The following is a 9858-nucleotide window of genomic DNA, read 5'->3' as shown; positions in this document are numbered from 1 at the left end:
GAGCCTGCTTCCCCCTCTGCCTCTCTCTCTCTCTGTCTCTTATGAATAAATAAAATCTTTAAAAAAAAAAAAAAAAGAAACCAACTCATTATTCAAATATTCTTTCCTAGACAGACTATCTTTCAGGGTAACCAAACAGTTGATGAGAAGTTTTACTTTATAAAGAGTATTTCAGGGGCGCCTGGTGGCTCAGTCATTAAGCATCTGCCTTCGGCTCAGGTCATGATCCCAGGGTCCTGGGATCGAGCCCCGCGTCGGGCTCCCTGCTCAGCGGGAAGCCTGCTTCTCCCTCTCCACTCCCCCTGCTTGTGTTCCCTCTCTCACTGTGTCTCTCTCTGTCAAATAAATAAATAAATAATCTTTAATAAATAAATAAATAAATAGGATAAATCCATTGAAAACAAACATTACATGTGATATATAGCATATGTGCATGTGTGATATGTCTTACGTATATGCACAGACGTGTATAATACATGGATGTTATATGTGTGAAATGTATAGTGTGGAATATATACATATATATTGTATATATCCAGTATTTATATTCTAAAAATATTTTTGATTGGCATCTACCATCTGCTAATCAGGTGCCTAACCCATCAGGAGGGAATGTCATTCATTCATATATATATTACACACACACACACACACACACACGTGAGTGGATAGAAACCATGGCATGCGTTGTGAGGGGATACCGCTCAACACTAAACGGGAGAAACTATGCGGCAACATGGAGGAATCGCAAAAGCCTTAGCCTGAGTGAAAGGAGCCAGATACCAAAGTGCCCAGACCGTCTACTACCACTTACGTGAAGTTCCGGAGCAAGCAAGACGAAGTGATGGCGATTCAAGTCAGGATAATAGTTGCTTTTACCACTATTGTGGTGCCCCTCCTATGGGGGCGGGGCGTCGACTGAGGAGAGGCGTGAGGGAACTTTCTGGAAGGACTGGAACATTCTGTGTCATGATGGTAGCACAGCTTACGTGAATGTCTTAATCGGCCAGAACTGGCTGAGTTGTACACTTAGTTTCCTGTGCTTTATTACACGTGAGTTATACCTCAAGCCCAAGCACAACAAAACTGAAAATAAGGGGCGCCTGGGTGGCTCAGTCGGTTAAGCGTCTGCCTTCAGCTCGGGTCGTGATCCCAGGGTCCTGGGATCGAGTCCCGCATCGGGCTCCCTGCTCCGTGGGGAGCCTGCTTCTCCCCCTGCCTCTGTCTCTCTCTCTGTCTCTCACGAATAAATAAATAAAATCTTAAAAAAAAAAAACCCTGAAAACAAAAAGACAGTTGCGTCTGGGGTGGTGATGACTTCTGGGCCCTGGATCAGGATTCCGAAGGTGCCATGGACGGGGTGGGGGTGGGGGGCTCACAGCTGAGGTGGAAGGAGAAGCTCCCTAAGGGGGTTGGTTCAGTTATTGTGAAAGTATAGGAAATATGTATATTGGGTTTTGCTCCCAGTTCCTGGCACAGAGCTCCTAAAACCCCAGGAATTTCCTGGGTGATAGGAGCATCTTTTGTTCTGATGAGGCAAGGGATGGTAAGCTTCTAGATGGCTCTGATCACCAGAAAGACCAAGTTATGATCAGAAGCTTGAAACTTCCAGTCCCACCCCCGTCCTCTGGAGGAGGGAGAGGGGCTGGAAGTTGAGTTAATGGTCAATCATGCCTCCATGATGAAGCCTCCATAAAAATCCCCAAATTACAGGGGTCAGAGAGCAACCTGCTTGGTGAACATAGCCACGTGCTGGCAGGGGGGTGGAAACTCCCATGCTCAGGATTCTCCCAGACCTCGCCCTGTGTAGTTCTTGACCTGGTTGTCCATCTGTAGCCTTCATCATAGCCTCCATGATATAATAAACTGGTAAACATAAGTGTTTCCCTGAGTTCTACGAGCGTTCTGGTAAAGAATCAAATCCAAGGTGAGGGAATCATGGGAAGCCCCAATTTGTAGTCACATTTGACAGAAGTTGTGGGTAACCTGGGACTTACCAGCCATTGGCGTCAGAAGTAGGGGAGGGGCAGTTTCATGGGACCGAGCCCTTCGCCTCTGGGGTCTGCGTTCACTCTGGTTTGTGGCAGAATTGAACTGAATTGTAGGACACCGTGCTGGGGTGACAGAGAATTGCTTGGTGTGGTGATGGTATGAGCTTAAACAAGCAGCACACAGGAGTGGAGGCAAATTTTTCCTTAGAGTCAGGTTTTGGGAATCATTTGCAAAGTCTTAGCCCTGAGCCCACTCCACCAGCCTTTCCAGAAAGCTTGTCAGCTCTTCATTCCCTAAATCAGGCCAACCCATTTTTGCTGGAAATCAACAGGAATAATCTCAAAATCTCAGTGGCTTACAATGGCAAAGGTGTGTTTGCACTCACACCTCATGCTCACCATGGATCAGCTGGGAGTGATGATGTGCCCTAAGCTGATGATGGAGAAGCCACCATCAGAAACGTCCCCGGTCATCAGTGACAGAAAGAAGAGAGAAGAAGGTGAGACACACGCTGGCTCTTGTAGCCTCTGCCAGAAGGGACACACACATCATTCCTGCTCAGATTGCATCGGCCAGAGCAAATCACACAGCCACGTTTGAGTTCAAGAGGGCAGGAAACTACGATCTTCTTATTGCGAGGGAACTGGGTATTGCCACAGAGGAAAGTAATTGCCTCACATACCAAGAATTCTGGAAGCAGAAACTGTATTCGGTGTCAAGAGACATAAGCCAGAAACAACAGTGGCTTCAACAAGGTGATTTATTTCTCCTCACAGACCTATGAAGTGTATAGTCCGAGGCTGGAGAAGGGTTCCTTGGTGTCATAAGGGAGTAGCACTGACTTACTGCTCTGCCATCCTTAGCATGTGGCTCTAATCCTCAAGATCACAAAATGGCTGCAGGAGCCTCTGCCATCATGTCATGTTCCAGAGGAAAAAAGTAAGAAGAAAAGAAAAAGGTGTGGAGGGGAGAAGGCACCACTAGGTGAGTTTCATTCTTTCAAAAAGGGGATCTCAGGATCCCTTCCCAAAGACTTCTACTTACTTCCGATTGGCCACCTCTATCTGCAAAAAGAAATTGGGAAATGTAGTCTTTTAGCTGAGTCCATGACACCCTGAATACCATCATGGAAAACAACAGCCGCAAGGAATGTGTTGATATGGTGGGGAGAATGTTGAGCTTCTCCCAAGTTAAGGATGGGGACTCAAGATATTTTTATTCAAATATGAAAGGAAAAGGTAATTCTTAAGACTGGAGTCTGTGGAGACCTCCAGGGGACAGAACACTGAATCTCAGACTTGGAAAAGACGTCCAGAAATCTTTCCAGCTGTGCCCCCAATGCTCTCCAAAGGCTGTCCATCTGCTGCCCCAACCCCTTCTGGCACAAGACCCCTTTTTCTGTTGTGGTGTCTTAACTGCAGCCTCCTCCTCCGCTCTTACATCAGGGGAGAGACGGGTTGCCAAGACCTAATGGAATTGCTCTCAGAATGCAGCCAGCCTCCCGAGTACAATACTGACAAGATTCTTGTTCTGGAAGAATTAAGGCCAAATCACACTAACTGGAAGGAATCTGCTTTCTTCACATGAGACTCACGCTTTTTTGGGGGCTGTTGGGAGGGACTTCCAATGCTTCAGTGAGGTGTTGCTTTTAGGGAGGTTGGTGAGTCGGTGAGCTCCTGCTGGTGGGGAGATTAAGCGGCCTTTGAAAACACCCCGTGAGGTGGCTCTGCGATGTGGTCCACTGGGCCAGGTTAAATGACATTTCCCAGCATTCCCCTCCCTGTACGCTTCTGGTTAGGGTGGGCCGCAAGAGATGTTCTCGTGGGGGATTTGCGGGGTCGAGGTTGGAACAGCAACCATTTCATGGCTTACACTAGCGGTCGCTTATCTGCGACTCATCTCTTTGGTAGAAGGCAGCAGCTGGGCGTGTATGTGTTCCAACCCCCCTCTTTCAGCTCCTCCAACTCCTGCACCACTGCGTGCCTAGCCCTGCGATGGGGGCCCTGGCTTCCGTGGGACATTGTACCACCAAGGTGACAGGCAATTGGTTCTCTGATCTAATTAGATTTAAAGCCGTCAATGACCCTGTTTTCAGGGGTAAAGGGGACACTGATAGTCCATGGCACGAAATGGCAAGCAGTCACTCAGATCAGTACCAGTAACTGCCTGTATCGGGAGGCAAGGCTCTGGGGGAACCAAGTATTTGCTTCCATAGGATGTTTTAGTAAAAATAAGGTGCGTAATGAGTTGGCTGGTTGCCTCTAACCGTGCTGGAAAACGTGGGGAAAGAAAATGGTGACCTCAGAGCTTTATATCCCCACAGCTCAAGTGCTGTCCGAGGGACTTGAATGTTTCTGTGACTGCAAAGAGAGAAACTCTTATTTCCCACAGAGACAGGGCCAAGAGTTCTGAAGACCACGCTCAAAGTGAATTCCTGTGGGTGGCCGAGTTACAATTCCCAACCAACTTCTAACCTCACAGGGTCCTTTTGTTAATGCCAGGGCATTGAATGGAAAGAAACAGCAGCCCCCAAAATTGGGATTGGCTTTGGGATATATGGGCAGATTCTAACAAGGCTGCCGAGTCTCCTTTGCCCATCGAGTGAGCCTGCACCCCTGCCTGGGGAGGTTAGTCTCCTCTTGCTTGAAGAAATTGTAATGGCCTTCCCTAAGGTAGCTGCCTTGCAAGGAGCTGCTCACCCTCCTCCGACCTTTTCTGGCCTCTAAGACCTATACCCAGACTCAAGTCTCAACAGAACCCAAAGGGCGGGGAGCAAGATAGGACCCGTGAGGAGATCACCAGGACAGTTGCCAATTTCCATTTGCCAATTTATATCAACAGAAAACTGCAGAATGTGTATGGAAATGGGTCTTTGGTGTGCTGATTCAAGGTGGTGGCAGAATATAAAGTTGGATCAGGCCAAATGTATTGATTTGGCCCACTAAGCAGAGATTCTGGCTTCCATGTTCGGACGTAAAGGTCTAAGAATATCTCTGATGGCTTGCTGCTTGGTTGTTTGACTGACCTCTGTACCCATGAGTCAGCAAACCTTTTCTGTAAAAGGCTAAATAGTATGTTTTAGGGTTTATAGACCAGTGTCAGCTTCAGCTCTGGCCTTAGAGTGGAAAAGCAGCCAAAGACAATTTGTAAAGGAATGAGCATGGCTGTGTCCCAATATGTTTATTTATGGACACTGAAATGTGAATTTTGTATCATTTGCATGTGTCATACAATATTATTCTTCTTTTGATTTTATTTCAATTAAAAAACGTGAAAACTGGGACGCCTGGGTGGTTCAGTGGGGTAAGAGTCTGCCTTTGACTCAGGTTGTGATCCCAGGGTCCTGGGACCGAGCCCTGCGTCGGGCGCTGTGTCTAGCACCAAGTCTGCTTGTCCCTCTCCCTCTCCTCCTCCCCCTTCTCGTGTGTTTTCTCTCTCTCTCAAATAAATTAAAAAAAAATGTGAGAGCCATTTTTAGCCTGCAGGCCATGCAAAACAGCACTAGATTTGGTCTCTGGGCTATAGTTTGCTGATTCCTGCTATAAAGGACGGTATCCAAAAGGCTTGCGACCTAAAGGACACTATGCCAAGTAAAATAAGCCAGACACAAGAGAAATAAATACTGCATATCACTTGTAAGTGGAATCTATAAAAATCAAATTCATAAAAGCAGAGAGTGGAGTGGTGGTTGCCAGATGCTGGGGGATGGGAGAAATGGGGAGATGTTGGTCAAAGGGCACAAAGTTCCAATTATACTAGTAAATTCTAGAGATCTAATGTACAGCACAGTGACCATGGTTAATAATACTGCGTTTATTACAGTAATACTGAATTTTGCCAAGAGAGTCGATCTTAGGTGTTCTTAGCACACACACACACAAAGGTGATAAAAATGTTAGCTTGATTGTGGTAATTATTTCACGATATATACATATATCAAAACAACACATTGTACACCTTAAATATATAGAAGTTTTATTTGTCAATGATACCTCGGTAAAGCTGGAAAGAAACCCACACAGGCTTAGAAAGATTGGAATGCTGAGTGGCTTTGTCATTTAAGACTTGCTTATACACACGCAGCGGAGGGGGGGGGGTGTTAAAGAGCCACAATGATATCACTGTCATTAGCTGTCATGTGGCTGTCAGAAAGAAATTCATAGGAAGGAGTCCTAGCGTCTTTTTTTTTTTTTTTTTTTAAGATTTTATTTATTTATTTGACAGAGAGAGACACAGCGAGAGCAGGAACACAAGCAGGGGGAGTGGGAGAGGGAGAAGCAGGCTTCCCGCTGAGCAGGGAGCCCGATGCGGGGCTCGATCCCAGGACCCTGGGATCATGACCTGAGCCGAAGGCAGACGCTTAACGACTGAGCCACCCAGGCGCCCAGGAGTCCTAGCGTCTTTGAAGAGCCCTATGGTGGCTCTTCTTTGAAGGTCAGAAATTCTAGTGGAAAGGGCTGTCCTTGAACTGGGATCTCTAAATGCAATAGGCATGACAGAACCAGAGGTGGCAGGGATCCTGGGGGCACTTACACACCAAAGATAATATGATATGGTTCCCACAGTGGATAGTGAAGCCCAACCAGTAATGAGAATAGTCTGACTTGCAGAGCTCATTGGCATTTCCTAGTTTGTCACGGCATCCTTTGAAATGAAATAGGCGGGCAGCCTCCTAAAGCCTTGCTTGATCCAAATTAGTGGATGAGTTCTGGGTCTAGTGAATGAATTCTGAGCGATTGAATGACCAAAACAGAGTCAGGGCGCCTCAATCCTACACTTGAGCCTTTGATGAAAGGAGGGGCCAGGTTCCTTGGAGGAAGGACCCTGTTACACTGCCCAAAATGTATGCTGTTAATCTTTCTCCTAGCTCTCCAAGGAGACCCGTGGCCATTTACCAGGCAGCTGTACACTGGGGGAAAGGAAATAATCAGATTTTCCAAGCATGACTGGACACTGGGTGGGAACTGACTCTAGTTCCTGGAACCTCAGGAGCTAGCTAGTGGTTCACCAGTCAGAGTGGGGCTATGGGGATCAGGTTGGGGGAAGTTCTGTTTCACAAAAGGCCTAACTGGTCATTGAATCCATCCTGTGGATATTTGCTCAATGCTGAAATGCATAATTGGAATAAACATATTGAGCAATTAGAAGAATTGCAACATTGGTTCCCTGAACCATGGAGTTGAGGGATATAATGGTGGGAAGAGCCAAGTGGAAGCCACTAGAATTCTCTCTGCCTATGCAAATACTAAACCAAAAGCAATACCACATTCCTGGAGGGAGTGCAGAGATTGGTGCCACCATTAAGACTTGAAAGATGCAAGAGTGGTGACTCACCATGACCCCATCAACTTGCCTATCTCGCCTGTGCAAGAAGACAGAGAGATCTGGGAGGATGACAGCGGATCATCATAAATGTAAGCAGATGGTGGCTCCGATTGCTGCTATTGTTCCAAATGGGGTTTCATTGCTGGAGCAATTCACACACCTCCTGGGACCTGTTATACAGTTATTGATCTGGAAAATGTGTTGTTGTTGTTGTTGTTGTTTTTTAAAGATTTTATTTATTTATTTGAGACAGAGAGAATGAGAGACAGAGAGCATGAGAGGGAGGAGGGTCAGAGGGAGAAGCAGACTCCCTGCCGAGCAGGGAGCCCGATGCGGGACTCGATCCCGGGACTCCAGGATCATGACCTGAGCCGAAGGCAGTCGCTTAACCGACTGAGCCACCCAGGCGCCCTGTTTTTTTAATCTATACCTGATAGTAAAGACCATCAGAAGAAGTTTATTTTCAGCTGGCAAAGCTAGAAACATCTTTACCGTCCCAGCTCAGAGGTATACCAGTGCTCCAGCCCTATGTCCTAAGATGGTCTGGACTGAGTTTAGTCACCTTCCTTTTCCATAGGACATCATGCTGGCCCATTACATGGATGGTATTATGATGATGGGATCTGATGAGCAAGAAGTAGCCACCACTTTAGACACATTGGTAAGACAACTGCATGCCAGAGATTGGGAAATAAATCCTACCTACAAAAATTTGTGGCCTGTCACTTCAGTGAATGTTCTTGGGCTCCAGTGATTTGAGGGATGTTGAGCTATCCCTTCCTGGGTGAAGGCAAAGTTGCTGCCCACGGCCCCTCCTGATCCTGAAAGAGAGGCACAATGCTGGGGAGCCTCTTTGGATTTGGGAGTCCGCATATACCCAACTTGGGAATACTGCCGTAATCCGTTTACTGAGTAACCTGGAAAGCTTCCAGCTTTGAGTGGGATCCAGAATGAGAGAAAGCTCTGCAACAGATTCGGGCTGATATGGTGATGCTTGAAGTGTCAGTGGTAGATAGGGATGCTGTTTGGAGACTGGCAGCCCCCTCCCTATCTGTGAATCGCAGCATAGACCTCTAGGATTTTGGAGCAATGTCAGGTCATTCTCTGAAAATAATTATTCTACCTTTGAGAAACAGTTCTTGGCTTTCTACTGGGCTTTAGTAGAAGCTAAATATTTGACCCCAGGCCACTAAGATACTATGCAAATGGAGCTACCTACCATTACCTGTTGTACGACCCAAGAAGTCGCAAAGCTAGGCATGCGCAGCAGCGATCTGTGGAAGTGGTTTATACAAGATGGCTCTAGCAGGTCATAAAGCAATACTTTGTACTTTGCCCGAGGAAGTTGCCCCCATGTCCAGATCCATGATTCCTGCTTCAACGCCTTCTGGATCTCAAACTTCACCTATGGCTAATGGGGAGTTCTCTATGACCAGTTGACTGAAGAAAACAAAACAAAACAAAAACCTCAGGTTTTGCAAATAGTAAAACTCTGGTGACATAAAACTCTGGTTTACAGGACAGTTCTGCAGGACATGGAGGCACCACCCAAAAGTGGACAGCTGCATCACTGCAGCCCCGTTCTGGGCACCCTTGAAGGATGGGGGTAAAGGGAAATTTTGCCAATTGGCAGAAATTTGAGCAATGCACCTGGTTGCCCATTTGGACCGAAAGAAGAGGATGCCCAGAAATACGGATCTGTATCAATTCATTAGTTGTGACTAATGGTTTGGCTAGATGGTCAGAGACTGCTACAAAGAGGTCTGGGGAGGAGATAAGAAAATAGAGCTCTCCAGAAGAGAAGGAGAACTGTGTCCCATGTGGATGCTCACCAGAGTGACCTCAGAAAATAAAATTTTAGGAAGATAGGAGAAGCCATTTTGTGGACACCAGTCAGCCACTTTCCCCAGCCACTCCTGTCATTACCCAGCCAGCTCATTAACCACGCAGCCAGGGTGGGCAGCCAGGGGAACTGTGCATGGGATCCACACGAGAACTTCTGCTCACAAAGGCTGATCTGGCTACTGCCACTGGTAAGAGCCCAATCTGCTAGCAGCAAAGACCAGCACTAAATCCCCGGATCTGGCACCGTTCCTCAAGAGGATCAGTCAGCTTGATGATGGCAGGCTGATTACATCCAACTGCTTCCCTCATGGAAAGAGCAGCACTTTTTTTTTTTTTTAATAACCGCTTTCTTATAATTTATATACCATACAATCCACATCTTTGAAGTGTACCAGCTAATGGTTTTTAGTATATTCACAGGTATGTACAACCTTCACCACAACCAATGTTAGGGCATTGTCATCACCCCACAAAGAAACCCCGGGAGGATTCTGGGAAGATGGCAGAGTAGGTCACACCTACCTGGAGAGCAATTGCACTGGCAGACTCATTTTGGAACTCTGGAAACTCCTGAAGCCTGCAAACTTCCAGAGGAAGGCTAGGATGGTAAATTGTGGTGCGTTTTCATCAATTTCAGCTCTTAGCAGAGTCAGGGCTACCCAGTCCGCAGCCCCGTGGCCGGCAGCTGTACCCATG

General features: G+C 46.8%; 1 long non-coding RNA gene across 1 annotated transcript in view; it reads left to right on the top strand.

The window, feature by feature from the left end:
- The first annotated feature begins 2709 nt into the window (after positions 1-2709).
- LOC118022892 overlaps positions 2710-9858 on the top strand; it is a 49963-nt gene continuing 42814 nt past the window's right edge. The window contains exon 1 of the long non-coding RNA XR_004682589.1: positions 2710-2976. This is a non-coding gene — a long non-coding RNA (uncharacterized LOC118022892). The remainder of the gene's footprint in view (positions 2977-9858) is intronic.

This window comes from Mirounga leonina, unplaced genomic scaffold, assembly GCF_011800145.1.
Source record: "Mirounga leonina isolate KUSES-001 unplaced genomic scaffold, KU_Mleo_1.0 Mir_177, whole genome shotgun sequence".
NCBI classification, from domain to species: domain Eukaryota; kingdom Metazoa; phylum Chordata; class Mammalia; order Carnivora; family Phocidae; genus Mirounga; species Mirounga leonina.
Note: the sequence above shows the minus strand (reverse complement) of the source record. Positions and strands in the feature narration are given on the sequence as shown.